This window comes from Lolium perenne, chromosome 3 (assembly GCF_019359855.2).
Source record: "Lolium perenne isolate Kyuss_39 chromosome 3, Kyuss_2.0, whole genome shotgun sequence".
NCBI classification, from domain to species: domain Eukaryota; kingdom Viridiplantae; phylum Streptophyta; class Magnoliopsida; order Poales; family Poaceae; genus Lolium; species Lolium perenne.
Window position 1 is genome coordinate 249,117,289 of NC_067246.2, and position 16,295 is coordinate 249,133,583.

A 16,295-nucleotide genomic window follows, 5' to 3' on the forward strand; every position below is an offset into this window, starting at 1 on the left:
GGGGCCGCGCGTGTCCACGGTACGCTCTCCGTCGCCGCCGTCGCCGCCATCTCGTGGTTCTTCCTCGCCTTTTCCTCTTTCTTGGTCCTCTTCATCTTCCTCCTCATTGATGGCCCATCCAAGCGGTTCTTGGAGGGGTTCGTACATGCGGGAGGACGATGTCGAGCGTCTTGTGCGCCTCCGCCGGATTCCAGCGGAGGTGATCACGAGGGTGCCCGGCGACGAGGTGGAGCCCAGGCCAAACCCCGGCGAGCGTGTGGTCTTCGGAGCGCACTTCGACCGCGGGTTGGGCCTGCCGGCTTCGAACTTCTTCCGCCAGTTCTTGGACTTCTTCGGCCTGCAGCCTCATCACCTGCCGGCCAACGCCTGCGTCCTCCTCAGCTGCTATGTAGCCTTCATGGAGGGCTATGATGCTAGCACGCAGTCGACGTGCCCGTTGGGAACCCCAAGAGGAAGGTGTGATGCGTACAGCGGCAAGTTTTCCCTCAGTAAGAAACCAAGGTTTATCGAACCAGTAGGAGCCAAGAAGCACGTTGAAGGTTGATGGCGGCGGAGTGTAGTGCGGCGCAACACCAGGGATTCCGGCGCCAACGTGGAACCTGCACAACACAACCAAGATACTTTGTCCCAACGTAATAGTGAGGTTGTCAATCTCACCGGCTTGCTGTAACAAAGGATTAGATGTATAGTGTGGATGATGATGTTTGCAGAGAACAGTAGAACGAGTATTGCAGTAGATTGTATTCAATGTAAAAGAATGGACCGGGGTCCACAGTTCACTAGAGGTGTCTCTCCCATAAGAATAAGCATGTTGGGTGAACAAATTACAGTTGGGCAATTGACAAATAGAGAGGGCATGACCATGCACATACATGTTATGATGAGTAGTGTGAGATTTAATTGGGCATTACGACAAAGTACATAGACCGCTATCCAGCATGCATCTATGCCAAAAAAAGTCCACCTTCAGGTTATCATCCGAACCCCCTCCAGTATTAAGTTGCAAACAACAGACAATTGCATTAAGTATGGTGCGTAATGTAATCAACAAATATATCCTTAGACATAGCATTGATGTTTTATCCCTAGTGGCAACAACACATCCACAACCTTAGAACTTTCTGTCACTGTCCCAGATTTGATGGAGGCATGAACCCACTATCGAGCATAAATACTCCCTCTTGGAGTTACAAGCAAAAACTTGGCCAGAGCCTCTACTAGCAACGGAGAGCATGCAAGATCATAAAGAACACATAGATGATAGATTGATAATCAACATAACATAGCATTCACTATTCATCGAATCCCAACAAACGCAACATGTAGCATTACAAATAGATGATCTTGATCATGTTAGGCAGCTCACAAGATCCAACAATGATAGCACAATTAGGAGAAGACGACCATCTAGCTACTACTATGGACCCATAGTCCAGGGGTGAACTACTCACACATCACTTCGGAGGCGACCATGGCGGTGTAGAGTCCTCCGGGAGATGATTCCTCTCTCTGGCAGGGTGCCGGAGGCGATCTCCTGAATCCCCCGAGATGGGATTGGCGGCGGCGTCTCTGGAAGGTTTTCCGTATCGTGGCTCTCGGTACTGGAACTATTATCGACGAAGGCTTCTTATAGGTGAAGAGGTAGGTTTAGGGGCGACGCGAGGGGCCCACACAACAGGCCGGCGCGGCCAGGGCTTGGGCCGCGCCGCCCTAGTGTGTGGCCGCCTCGTCGCCCCACTTCGTATCTCCCCTGGTGTTCTGGAAGCTTCGTGGAAAAATAAGATCCTGGGCGTTGATTTCGTCCAACTCCGAGAATATTTCCTTACTAGGATTTCTGAAACCAAAAACAGCAGAAAACAACAACTGGCTCTTCGGCATCTCATTAATAGGTTAGTGCCAGAAAATGCATAAATATGACATAAAGTATGTATAAAACATGTAGGTATCATCAATAAAGTAGCATGGAACATAAGAAATTATCGATACGTTGGAGATGTATCAGCATCCCCAAGCTTAGTTCCTACTCGTCCCGAGTAGGTAAACGATAACAAAGATAATTTCTGAAGTGACATGCCATCATAATCTTGATCAATACTATTGTAAGCATATGTAATGAATGCAGCGATTCGAAGCAATGGTAAAGACAATGAGTAAACAACTGAATCATATAGCAAAGACTTTTCATGAATAGTACTTTCAAGACAAGCATCAATAAGTCTTGCATAAGAGTTAACTCATAAAGCAATAAATTCATAGTAAAGGTGTTGAAGCAACACAAAGGAAGATTAAGTTTCAGCGGTTGCTTTCAACTTGTAACATGTATATCTCATGGATAGTTGTCAACATAAAGTAATATGATGAATGCAAATATGCAAGTATGTAAGAATCAATACACAGTTAACACAAGTGTTTGCTTCTTGAGGTGGGAGGAAATGGGTAAACTGACTCAACATAAAAGTAAAAGAATGGCCCTTCGCAGAGGGAAGCATCGATTGCTATATTTGTGCTAGAGCTTTTATTTTGAAAACATGAACCAATTTTGTCAACGGTAGTAATAAAGCATATGTGTTATGTAAATTATATCCTACAAGTTGCAAGCCTCATGCATAGTATACCAATAGTGCCCGCACCTTGTCCTAATTAGCTCGGATTACCGGGATTATCACCGCAATACATATGTTTTAACCAAGTATCACAAAGGGGTACCTCTATGCACTTTGTACAAAGGTCTAAGGAGAAAGCTCGCATTGGATTTCTCGCTTTTGATTATTCTCAACTTAGACATCCATACCGGGACAACATAGACAACAGATAATGGACTCCTCTTTAATGCTTAAGCATTCAACAACAAATAATTTTCTCATAAGAGATTGAGGATTGTTGTCCAAAACTGAAACTTCCACCATGGATCATGGCTTTAGTTAGCGGCCCAATGTTCTTCTCTAACAATATGCATGCTCAAACCATTCAACTCATGGTAAATCGCCCTTACTTCAGACAAGACGAACATGCATAGCAACTCACATGATATTCAACAAAGGTAGTTGATGGCGTCCCCAGGAACATGGTTATCGCACAACAAGCAACTTAATAAGAAATAAAATACATAAGTACATATTCAATACCACAATAGTTTTTAGGCTATTTGTCCCATGAGCTATATATTGCAAAGATAAAGGATAGAAATTTAAAGGTAGCACTCAAGCAATTTACTTTGGAATGGCGGAGAAATACCATGTAGTAGGTAGGTATGGTGGACACAAATGGCATAGTTATTGGCTCAAGGATTTGGATGCACGAGAAGTATTCCCTCTCAATACAAGGCTCAGGCTAGCAAGGTTATTTGAAGCAAACACAAGTATGAACTGGTACAGCAAAACTCACATAAAAACATATTGCAAGCATTATAAGACTCTACACTGTCATCCTTGTTGCTCAAACCCTTACTAGAAAATATCTAGACTTTAGAGAGACCAATCATGCAAACCAAATTTCAACAAGCTCTATGTATTTCTTCACTAATAGGTGCAAAGTATATGATGCAAGAGCTTAAATATGATCTATAACAATTGCCAAGTATCAAATTATTCAAGACATTCTACCAATTACCACATGTAGCATTTCCCGTTTCCAACCATATAACAATTAACGAAGCAGTTTAACCTTCGCCATGAACATTATGAGTAAAGCCAAGGACATATTTGTCCATATGCAACAGCGGAGCGTGTCTCTCTCCCACACAATGAATGCTAGAATCCATTTTATTCAAACAAAACAAAAACAAAAATAAAAAGACGCTCCAAGCAAAGTACATAAGATGTGACGGAATATATAGTTTCACTAGAGGAACCTGATAATGTTGTCGATGAAGAAGGGGATGCCCAAGGCATCCCCAAGCTTAGATGCTTGAGTCTTCTTGAAATATGCAGGGATGAACCACCGGGGCATCCCCAAGCATAGAGCTTTCACTCTCCTTGATCATATTGTATCATCCTCCTCTCTTGATCCTTGAAAACTTCCTCCACACCAAACTCAAAACAACTCATTAGAGGGTTAGTGCATAATAAAAATTCACATGTTCAGAGGTGACATAATCATTCTTAACACTTCTGGAAATTGCACAAAGCTATTGAAAGTTAATGGAACAAAGAAATCCATCAAGCATAGCAAAACAGGCAATGTGAAATAAAAGATAGAATCTGTCAAAACAGAACAGTCCGTAAAGACGAATTTCTAAGAGGCACTAGACTTGCTCAAATTGAATGAAAGTTGCGTACATATCTGAGGATCAATCACGTAAATTGGCAGAATTTTCTGAGGTACCTACAGAGAATTCAGCCCAGATTCGTGACAGCAAGAAATCTGTTTCTGCGCAGTAATCCAAATCTAGTATGAACCTTACTATCAAAGACTTTACTTGGCACAACAATGCAAAAAAATTAAGATAAGGAGAGGTTGCTACAGTAGTAACAACTTCCAAGACTCAAATATAAAACAAAAGTTCAGAAGTAAAATCATGGGTTGTCTCCCATAAGCGCTTTTCTTTAACGCCTTTCAGCTAGGCGCAGAAAGTGTGTATCAAGTGTTATCAAGAGATGATGCATCTACAGCGGGGTTTGGAGTTTTCTCAACCATGCATTGTATTTTGTACATGTAAGTTTCAGAGGCTCCCTTTTCATTAGTCTTAGGCTTGCTATTCTCATCAAACAAATTTTCAGGGACAAGCCAAGCATAATTATCATCTAGAGCTTCATGCATTCCTAGGAGCTTGCAAGGTATTGGTGCTTTAATCTCCCCACCATTATTAACATTATTAGTATACTTTATTCTATCCATGTCCATCTTTTCAAGTGTTCTTTTAAAATCGGTGAACATACCAAGCCTCTTATGCTTAATAAAAACTTTTCTAGCTTCTTTAGCTATATCCTCAAATTCTCGCACAAGGACTTTTAAGACAAAATCTCTCTTTTCTCCCCTCTTCATGTCAGAAAGTGTAAGAAACATGTGTTGTATCATGGGATTGAGACTAATAAATCTAGTTTCCATCATGCGTACCAAACAGACAGAGGCACTTTCATAGGTAGTGACAGCTTTTGCCAGGGGTATATCTTCAAGATCTTCATGCATACTAACATGGGTGAAAAATTCTTCTATATTATCTCTTCCAATGATAGACCCTTCTCCCACACGTATATGTTTTAAAGTAAAATTAGGAGGAAACATAATGAAATAAATAAAGTAAATGCAAGTAACTAATTTTTGTGTGTTTTTAATATGGCAAACAAGATAGCAAATAAAGTAAAGTTAGCAACTAATTTTTTGTGTTTTGTTTTAGTGCAGCAAACAAAGTACTAAATAAAATAAAGCAAGACAAAAACAAAGTAAAGAGATTGGAAGTGGAGAGTCCCCTTGCAGCGTGTCTTGATCTCCCCGGCAACGGCGCCAGAAAATGTCTTGATGCTAGCACGCAGTCGGCGTGCCCGTTGGGAACCCCAAGAGGAAGTTGTGATGCGTACAGCGGCAAGTTTTCCCTCAGTAAGAAACCAAGGTTTATCAAACCAGTAGGAGCCAAGAAGCACGTTGAAGGTTGATGGCGGCGGAGTGTAGTGCGGCGCAACACCAGGGATTCCGGTGCCAACGTGGAACCTGCACAACACAACCAAGATACTTTGTCCCAACGTAACAGTGAGGTTGTCAATCTCACCGGCTTGCTGTAACAAAGGATTAGATGTATAGTGTGGATGATGATGTTTGCAGAGAACAATAGAACGAGTATTGCAGTAGATTGTATTCGATATAAAAGAATGGACCGGGGTCCACAGTTCACTAGAGGTGTCTCTCCCATAAGAATAAGCATGTTGGGTGAACAAATTACAGTTGGGCAATTGACAAATAGAGATAGCATGACCATGCACATACATGTTATGATGAGTAGTGTGAGATTCAATTGGGCATTACGACAAAGTACATAGACCGCTATCCAGCATGCATCTATGCCTAAAAAGTCCACCTTCAGGTTATCATCCGAACCCCCTCCAGTATTAAGTTGCAAACAACAGACAATTGCATTAAGTATGGTGCGTAATGTAATCAACAAATATATCCTTAGACATAGCATTGATGTTTTATCCCTAGTGGCAACAGCACATCCACAACCTTAGAACTTTCTGTCACTGTCCCAGATTTAATGGAGGCATGAACCCACTATCGAGCATAAATACTCTCTCTTGGAGTTACAAGCAAAAACTTGGCCAGAGCCTCTACTAGCAATGAAGAGCATGCAAGATCATAAACAACACATAGATGATAGATTGATAATCAACATAACATAGTGATGACCCACAAGTATAGGGGGTGTATCGTAGTATCTTCGATAAGTAAGAATGTCGATCCCAACGAGGAGCAGAAGGTGTTGACAAGCAGTTTCGATGAAGGATTCACTGTAAATGCTCACAGACAAGTATTCAGGGGGTTTTGATGTAGCAGATGAATAAAGTACGAGTAAGTAAAGTGCGAGTGGCCCAATCCTTTTAGCACAAAGGACAAGCCGGTTTGTTTAATTATAATGACCAAACGTTCTCGAGGACACACGGGATTTTAGTCTTGTGCTTTCTCTACATACGGCTAATTAATCTTCATTGTTTTGATAAGTGTTGTGTGGGTGAACCTATGCTAATGTACCGCCCTTCCTAGGACTAATACATACTTGTGATTATACCCCTTGCAAGCATCCGCAACTACAAGAAAGTAATTAAGATAAATCTAACCATAGCCTTAAACTCTGAGATCCTGCTATCCCTCCTGCATCGATATACCAACGGGGGTTTAGGTTTCTGTCACTCCGGCAACCCCGCAATTGGCAAACGAGTACAAGATGCATTCCCCTAGGCCCATAAAGGTGAAGTGTCGTGTAGTCGACGTTCACACGACACCACTAGAATAATAACACCACAACTTAAATATCATAACATTGAATATTACTCAACCATACTTCACTACTAACATCTAGACTTCACCCATGTCCTCAAGAACTAAACGAACTACTCATGAGACTTCATATGGAACATGATCAGAGGTGATATGATGATGAATAACAATCTGAACATAAACCTTGGTCCAACGGTTTCACTCAATAGCATCAATAACAAGTAGAAATCAACACCGGGAGAGTTTCCCCTATCAAACAATCAAGATCAAACCCAAATTTTTACAGCGGTGACGATGTGCAGCGGTGGAGACGGCGGTGATGATGATGGAGATGATGATGATGATGGTGATGGAGATGATGTCCAGCTCGATGGCGGTGACGATGGCGTCGATTTCCCCCTCCGGGAGGGAATTTCCCCGGCGGATCTCAGCCTGCCGGAGAGCTCTTTTCTATCTGGTGTTCTCCGCCCCGCAGAGGCGGCTGTGACTCTTCGTGACTTTCTCCCTGGAGCTTAGGTTTTCGGGACGAAGAAATACGCGAAGGAGAGGAGGCCAGAGGGGGCTGTGGGCCCCCTCCCCACAAGGCGGCGCGGCCAGGGCAGGGCCCGCGCCGGCCTGTGAGGGGGGTCCAAGGTGGCCCTCCTCGGCTCCTCCTTCTGGCTCTCGTCATCTTCTGAAAAAATAGGATTTTCCATATAACTTTCGTCAATTGTTGATCTTCCGAAATATTGCATTCTGATGGCGCTTTTTCCAGCAGAATCCTGACTCCGGTGCGCGATCCTCCAATAGTCATGAAACATGCAATATAGATGAAATAACATAAGTATCATCTCCAAATATGAAATGTATCAATGAATAACAACAAATTATGATATAAAATAGTGATGCAAATTGGACGTATCAACTCCCCCCAAGCATAGACTTCGCTTGTCCCCAAGCGAAACTGAACTCGGTAAACAGGACCACATGTTTATGGAGTGAAGAGTCGATAAATAAAATACGGACAAGAAGCATCATATTCATTCACACAAGACATTCTAGTAAACAACTTTCTCATATAATCGAACTTGAAACAAGTATAAGGTAATCACAAATAAAGGTGCATAAGAAATCATAGTTGGTGATGGCAAACTTCGTTCTTGGTCAGAGAACAATTAACAGGTTATACTTATCTATCGAGCAGCGCTCTTATGTTAAAGTTTATATGGCACAACTTGCATACTCAATCATAATAATCTCCTCATTATCATTGATAACTTTCAAAGCTATATTCATTCAGATAAAACTTATACTAAACAAGGAAGAGTAAAAGACATGATGAAGTAAATCACAATATAATGGTTTGATCACAACAACTCAAATGCTTGCTTAAGATGGAGGGAAATAGGTTTACTGACTCAACATAAAGTAAAAGACAGGCCCTTCGCAGAGGGAAGCAGGGATTAAATCATGTGCTAGAGCTTTTTCAGTTTTGAAATCATATAAAGAGAATGAAAGTAACATTTTGAGAGGTGTTTGCTGTTGTCAACGACTGGTAGCGGGTACTCTAACCCCCTTGCCAGACAAACTCTCGAAGAGCGGCTCCCATAAAGTTTTATTTTGGGTTGGCACTCCTTCCAACCTTTGCTTTCACAAACCATGGCTAACCGAATCCTCGGGTGCCTGCCAACAATCTCATACCATGAAGGAGTGCCCTTTTTATTTTAGTTTTATTATGATGACACTCCTCCCCACCTTTTCTTTCTCAAGCCATGGCTAACCGAATCCTTCGGGTGCCGTCCAGCAATCACATACCATGGAGGAGTGTCTATTTAGGTTAATTAATTTGGGACTAGGAATCCCATTGCCAGCTCTTTTTGCAAAGTTATTGGATAAGTGGATGAAGCCACTAGTCCATTGATGAAAGTTGTCCAACAAGATTGAAAGATAAAACACCACATACTTCCTCAGGAGCTATAAAACATTGACACAAATAAGAGATAATAAATTTTGAATTATTTAAAGGTAGCACACGAAGTATTTACTTGGAATGGCAGGAAATACCATGTAGTAGGTAGTTATGGTGGACACAAATGGCATAGGTTTGGGTTGAGGTTTGGATGCACGAGAAGTATTCCCTCTCAGTACAGGTCTTTGGCTAGCAAGGTTAATTAGCAAGCATAAGAGTCGAGGGAAACAAACAAATATACATGTGATAGAAACAATCATGCATCTTCCTTGTAAGCACAAACAATTTTAACTTCAGAATAATAAGCTATGAGCTAACAAGAAAGGAAGACAATGAAACGACTACATGTATTTCTCTTTTCTACTTAAACCTCAAAGTGTTATTGCTATTGACCAATGCTAAGTTTGCCAAAACCAAATAGATTTATTCAATGCTCCCAAAGTGATACCAATACCAATAACAAGATCAATCATATAATAAGGATTGCAAACTAAAATAAGATGTGCAATATGTAAATGATAAGACTTCTCATTAATATTTCATAACGATAGCTCACACCAAGGGATACATGGACAACCAACTAAAGGGGAGATACTTCCACACTGCAACCCATCTTATATGATAACTTCCCTACTCATGATATGACACTACTTGATAGTAAAAAGTAAAAGGTAGTGATGATGTGATACCACGGCATGATACGTCTCCGACATATCGATAATTTCTTATGTTCCATGCCACATTATTGATGATATCTACATGTTTTATGCATACTTTATGTCATATTTATGCATTTTCCGGCACTAACCTATTAACGAGATGCCGAAGAGCCAGTTGCTGTTTTCTGCTGTTTTTGGTTTCAGAAATCCTAGTAAGGAAATATTCTCGGAATTGGACGAAATCAACGCCCAGGGGCCTATTTTCACACAAAGCTTCCAGAAGACCGAAGGGGTCACGAAGTGGGGCCACGAGGTGGCCAAACACTAGGGCGACGCGGCCTGGCCCTTGGCCGTGCCGACCTGTTGTGTGGGGCCCTCGTGTGGCCCCCTGACCTATCTCCTCCGCCTACTTAAAGCCTTCCTCGCGAAACCCCCAGTACCGAGAGCCACGATACGGAAAACCTTCCAGAGATGCCGTCGCCGCCAATCCCATCTCGGGGGATTCAGGAGATCGCCTCCGGAACCCTGCCGGAGAGGGGAATCATCTCCCGGAGGACTCTTCACCGCCATGGTCGCCTCCGGAGTGATGAGTGAGTAGTTCACCCCTGGACTATGGGTCCATAACAGTAGCTAGATGGTCGTCTTCTCCTAATTGTGCTTCATTGTCGGGTCTTGTGAGCTGCCTAACATGATCAAGATCATCTATCTTTAATGCTATATGTTGTGTTTGTTGGGATCCGATGGATAGAGAATACTATGCTATGTTGATTATCAATCTATTACCTATGTGTTGTTTATGATCTTGCATGCTCTCCGTTATTAGTAGAGGCTCTGGCCAAGTTTTTACTCTTAACTCTAAGAGGGAGTATTTATGCTCGATAGTGGGTTCATGCCTCCATTAAATCTGGGACAAGGATGAGAAAGTTCTAAGGTTGTGGATGTGCTGTTGCCACTAGGGATAAAACATCGATGCTATGTCCGAGGATGTAGTTATTGATTACATTACGCACCATACTTAATGCAATTGTCTGTTGTTTTCAACTTAATACTGGAAGGGGTTCGGATGATAACCTGAAGGTGGACTTTTTAGGCATAGATGCATGCTGGATAGCGGTCTATGTACTTTGTCGTAATGCCCAATTAAATCTCACAATACTCATCATATCATGTATGTGCATTGTCATGCTCTCTTTATTTGTCAATTTCCCAACTGTAATTTGTTCACCCAACATGCTTATTCTTGTCGGAGAGACACCACTAGTGAACTGTGGACCCCGGTCCATTCTTAACATCGAATACAATCTACTGCAATACTTGTTCTACTGTTTTCTGCAAACAATCATCATCCACACTATACATCTAATCCTTTGTTACAGCAAGCCGGTGAGATTGACAACCTCACTGTTTCATTGGGGCAAAGTACTTTGGTTGTGTTGTGCAGGTTCCACGTTGGCGCCGGAATCCCTGGTGTTGCGCCGCACTACATCTCACCGCCATCAACCTTCAACGTGCTTCTTGGCTCCTACTGGTTCAATAAACCTTGGTTTCTTACTGAGGGAAAACTTGCCGCTGTACGCATCACACCTTCCTCTTGGGGTTCCCAACGGATGCGTGCTGTACGCGTATCACGGCACTCCCCCAAGCTTGGAACAAACCAAGGGGATGCCAATACCGATGATGAATTACTCCTTCGGTGATGGTGGTAATGAATTCCCATCATCAGATTTCCAAGGAAGAGGCTCTCCATCAACAAACGACATCTTGGTCTCGGGAATCCTGAAACTAGCAGCATAGCTTATGTGTTTAAACCTGTTTTCATACTCACAGTTCTTATTTTGAACGTCATAGAGTTGAGCTTGGAGTTTGTTGGTGGTGTCGTGAAGTGAGAGGATGTCGCCCCATAGCTTTGCAGTCTCCTTCTCGTGTGCATCAATAAGTTCAGACACAATCTTGTGGAAGATGTCCACCTCACGCTCAGCCATCTTCTTGTAGTTGAAAACCACTTGTTCTAGCTTCTCCATCCTGTATTCCAAGCTTCCTTCTCCTTTAGGACCCTGGACATCTTTGATCTGCAGCTCTCCATCAACGAGCAACAACTCCTTGGGGTGCATCCTCAGCTCGTTCATGTACAAGTTGTCAACGTCCTTGCAGGAGCTGTCCTTCGGAGTTTCCGATGAAGACATGATGGCTCTAGATCCGAAGCAAATCCTGGCAGAAACAACTCGAAACAAAACACGTCGAGAAAACGATATACGGACCTCCAGGGGTCCGGGGGATTATATAGCAGGAATTTGTATGTCATAAGGAAAGTACCAGGTCGAACCAGAGTCGGAGAGGGGCGACGAGGCGGCCTACTCATAGGGCGGCGCGGCCAGGCTGGGGCCCGCGCCGGCCTATGAGGGCATGCCCTCGTGCGTCTCCTCCACTCCGTTTCGATCTTGTAATTTTTCATATTTTCCAAAAACAGCAAAAACATCGTTCAGAAAGTAAATCATGAACTTTTTATTACCAGTACTGTTACCTATTCAAAGTCGAGTTCTGGCGGACTGTCAATTGGACCTTTAATGAAAGCCTCCGGTGTTTCCACTCGAATGACATCAACATCTACATTATAAGAATCACCTGAGATATAATGCTTGAGTCTTTGTCCATTCACCACTTGTGTGGCATTGCCTTGGAGAGAGCTAATTTTAATTGCTCCTGAACGATACACCTCCTCAACAACATATGGTCCTTCCCATTTTGAGAGTAATTTCCCTGCAAAGAATCTGAGACGAGACCGATACAATAGGACTTCATCCCCAATATTAAATTCTCTTTTGATAATTCTTCTATCATGCCATTTTTTAACTTTCTCTTTAAAGAGTTTAGCATTTTCATAAGCTTCACTTCTCCATTCATCTAGAGAACTTAATTGCAGCAACCTCTTCTTACCGGCTAGTTTAGGATCTTTATTTAGTTCTCTTACAGCCCAATAAGCTTTGTGCTCTAGTTCTAAAGGTAAATGACAAGCTTTTCCATAAACCATTTTATAAGGTGACATTCCCATGGGATTTTTATAAGCAGTTCTATAAGCCCATAATGCTTTCTTCAATTTACTAGCCCAATTCTTTCTAGTTTTATTAACAGTCTTTTGCAAGATAGATTTAATCTCTCTATTCGATAGTTCCACTTGCCCACTAGTTTGAGGATGATAAGCGGAAGCAATTCTATGATTAATACCATATTTAGCAAGAGTTTTCCTAAAACCACCATGAATAAAATGAGAACCTCCATCAGTCATAATATATCTAGGAACTCCAAATCTAGGAAAAATAATATCTAAAAGCATTCTTAAAGAGGTCTCACCATCAGCACTTTTTGTAGGTATGGCTTCCACCCATTTAGTGACATAATCAACAACAACAAGTATATGAGTGTTACCTTCTGAAGAGGGAAAAGGTCCCATGAAGTCAAATCCCCAACAATCGAACGGTTCAATAACAAGAGTATAATTCATAGGCATTTCATTGCGTCTAGAGATATTACCAACCCTTTGACATTCATCACAAGATAAAATAAACTTCCTTGCATCTTTGAAGAGAGTTGGCCAATAAAAACCTGATTGTAGAACCTTTTGCGCGGTTCTATCTCCGGCGTGATGTCCTCCATAAGCACTACCATGACATTTACTCAATATCTCTTGCTGTTCATATTCGGGAACACATCTTCGCAGAATACCATCCACTCCTTCTTTATATAAGTGTGGGTCATCCCAGAAATAATGCCTCAAGTCATAAAAGAATTCCCTCCTTTGCTGAGCTGAAAAGGTTGGAGGCAATTACTTGGAAACAATAAAGTTAGCATAATCAGCATACCAAGGACTGTCTTGCGAGCTCACCTTTATCACAGCCAATTGTTCATTCGGAAAACTATCATTAACAGGAATAGGATCATAAGCAATATTTTCCAATCTAGACAAATTATCAGCAATAGGATTATCAGCACCTTTCCTATCTACAATATGTAAATCAAATTCTTGCAACAGAAGTACCCATCTAATAAGCCTTGGCTTAGCATCTTTCTTTTGCATTAGGTATCTGATTGCAGCATGATCCGTATGTATAGTAACTTTTGAATCAACAATATAGGATCTAAACTTATCACAAGCAAAGACTACAGCTAACAATTCTTTTTCAGTAGTAGCATAATTTCTTTGAGCAGCATCAAGAGTTTTACTAGCATAATGAATAACATTCAATTTTTTATCTACTTGCTATCCAAGAACAGCGCCTACAGCAAAATCACTAGCATCACACATAATTTCAAAAGGTAAGTTCCAATCAGGAGGTTCAACTATAGGAGCAGTTGTTAAGTCTTTCTTTAGAGTTTCAAAAGCTTCCTTACAATCATCATCAAAAACAAAGGTACATCTTTTTGAAGAAGATTAGTAAGAGGCTTTGAAATCTTGGAGAAGTCTTTAATAAACCTCCCATAAAACCCAGCATGACCAAGAACACTACGAATACCTTTAACATCCCTAGGATAGGGCATCTTCTCAATTGCTTCAACTTTAGCTCTATCAACTTCAATACCTCTCTCTGAAATTTTATGTCCCAATACAATTCCTTCATTAACCATAAAGTGGCATTTCTCCCAATTAAGAACAAGGTTAGTTTCTTCACATCTCTGCAAAACTTTATCAAGGTTCCGCAAGCAATTATGAAAAGAATTCCCATAGACAGAAAAATCATCCATGAATACCTCTACAATACTCTCGCAAAAGCCATGAAAAATAGCAGACATGCATCTTTAAAAAGTAGCAGGGGCATTACATAAACCAAAAGGCATACGTCTATAAGCATAAGTTCCATAGGGACAAGTGAAAGTGGTTTTCTCTTGATCCTTAGTTTTAACAGCAATTTGTGAAAACCCAGAATAACCATCAAGAAAGCAAAAGTGAGTATTCTTAGACAACCTTTCTAACATTTGATCAATAAAAGGTAAAGGGTAATGATCTTTCTTAGCAACTTTATTAACTTTTCGATAATCAATGCACATTCTATACCCTACAACTACTCTTTGAGGTATAAGCTCATCATTATCATTAGGCACAACAGTCATTCCTCCTTTCTTAGGAACACAATGCACAGGACTAACCCATCTACTATCAGCAATAGGATATATAATACCAGCTTCAAGAAGTCTGAATACCTCATTTCTTACCACATCCTTCATCTTAGGAATTAGACGACGCTGAGGTTCAACAACAGGCTTCACATCATCTTCCATATTAATGGCATGTTGGCAAATAGAGGGAGAAATCCCCTTCAAGTCATCAAGAGTGTAGCCAATAGCACCTCGGTGTTTCTTCAATACTTCTAATAACCTTTCTTCTTCAAACTCTGAAAGCTTAGAACTAATAATAACAGGATATATTTTCTTATCATCAATATGAGCATATTTAAGATTATCAGGCAATGGTTTTAAATCAAAGACAGGATCTTCCTTTGGTGGTGGTGTTGTACCCAGATCTTCTACCGGTAAATCATGCTTAAGAATAGGTTGACGAAGGAAAATTTCATCAAGCTCATTTCTTTCTTCCCTAAAAACTTCACTCTCACTATTCTCCAAATGTTGCTGCAAAGGATTATTAGGAGCAAGAGCAATAGATGCACACTGTTCAACTCTAAAATCATTATTAGGCAAATCGGCTTTATAAGGAGTTTTGGCAAATTTAGAGAAGTTAAACTCATAAGATTCACCAGCAAATTTAGTCAAAATTTTCTCTTTCTTGCAATCTATAACAGCTCCACAAGTATTTAGAAAAGGTCTACCAAAAATGATAGGACAATATTTACTAGCAGCTGAACCAAGTACCAAAAAGTCAGCAGGATATTTAATCTTACCACATAGAACTTCCACATCTCGAAAAATACCAATTGGAGAGATAGTTTCTCTATTAGCCAGCCGAATAACCACATCAATATCTTCAAGTTCACAAGAACCAATTTCGTGTATAATCTCCGTGTAAAGCTCATAAGGAATAGCACTAATACTTGCACCAATATCACATAAACCATAATAACAATGATCTCCAATTCTAACAGATAGCATAGGAACACTAGCTTTCTTAGACTTATTAGGATGTGAAACAATATTAGAAGCATCTTCACAGAAAATAATATGACCATCCTCCACATTTTCAGTCACAAGATCTTTAACTATTGCAACAGCAAGTTCAACTTTTATTTGTTCTTCAGGTTCTATAGGTTTCTTTTCACTTTTATGAACCGCACTATTTATAATAGAGTACTCCTTCATTTTAGCAGGGAAAGGAGTTTTTTCAATATAAACTTCAGGAATAACATGATCAACAGTTTCAACTACAACACATTTATTTATAGATGAATCAATTTTATCTTTATACGGTTCATGATACTTATCAAAGTTCTTCTTAGGCAATTCATAATGAGAGGCAAAACCTTTATAAAGATTTGCAGCAACTTGAGAATCAAGACCATAAGTAGCACTCATATTACGAAATTTATCAGTATCCATAAAAGCTTCAATGCATTTGTAATCATAATTTATACCTGATTCTCTATCTTTGTCGTTCTCCCATCCTTCAGTATTTTCCTGGATCCAATTAAGAAGGTCCCTTTTAAACTCTTCTTTGTTGCGCGTGAATGATCCAGAACAAGAAGTATCCAACAAGGTTTTTCTTGAAAAGAAAGTCTTGCATAGAAATTATCAATAATAACATTACCAGGAAGCTCATG